Below are 420 nucleotides of genomic sequence, written 5' to 3' on the forward strand. Positions count from 1 at the left end.
GAGTGAAGTCTTGCCATGTGCAGGGTTAAATGGAAACACACAATCAGACCATAACTCAGGGTGTAATTCAAGCCATACGGTTTGTCTGTCTGTTGACTCGAAAGGTTGTATCAAGGCTGGGCGAGGGAGGGGACTGAGAGGGGATAATCCAAACTTTTTTTCCTGATTCATAAACCACTCCTTTGCAATTTAGATAATAGATCTCTCTCTCTCCTCTCTCTCCTCTCTCTCTCTCTCATGCGCGACGACTGGGCTGAACTTCAGAGTTAACTGTAGCTCGTGCTCTTTCTTTCTCTCCTTTCAGGTTGTTCATCGCCAAGGAGGAGCAACACCCAAACTGCAGGGAAATACGGAAAAATTAGGAAGCCTTCTTTTTTTTTTTATTTTATTATTATTATTATTGTTGTTTGTTGTTTTTTT

Source organism: Chaetura pelagica, unplaced genomic scaffold, assembly GCF_000747805.2.
Source record: "Chaetura pelagica isolate M959 unplaced genomic scaffold, ChaPel_1.0 scaffold430, whole genome shotgun sequence".
Classification (NCBI taxonomy): Eukaryota; Metazoa; Chordata; class Aves; order Apodiformes; family Apodidae; genus Chaetura; species Chaetura pelagica.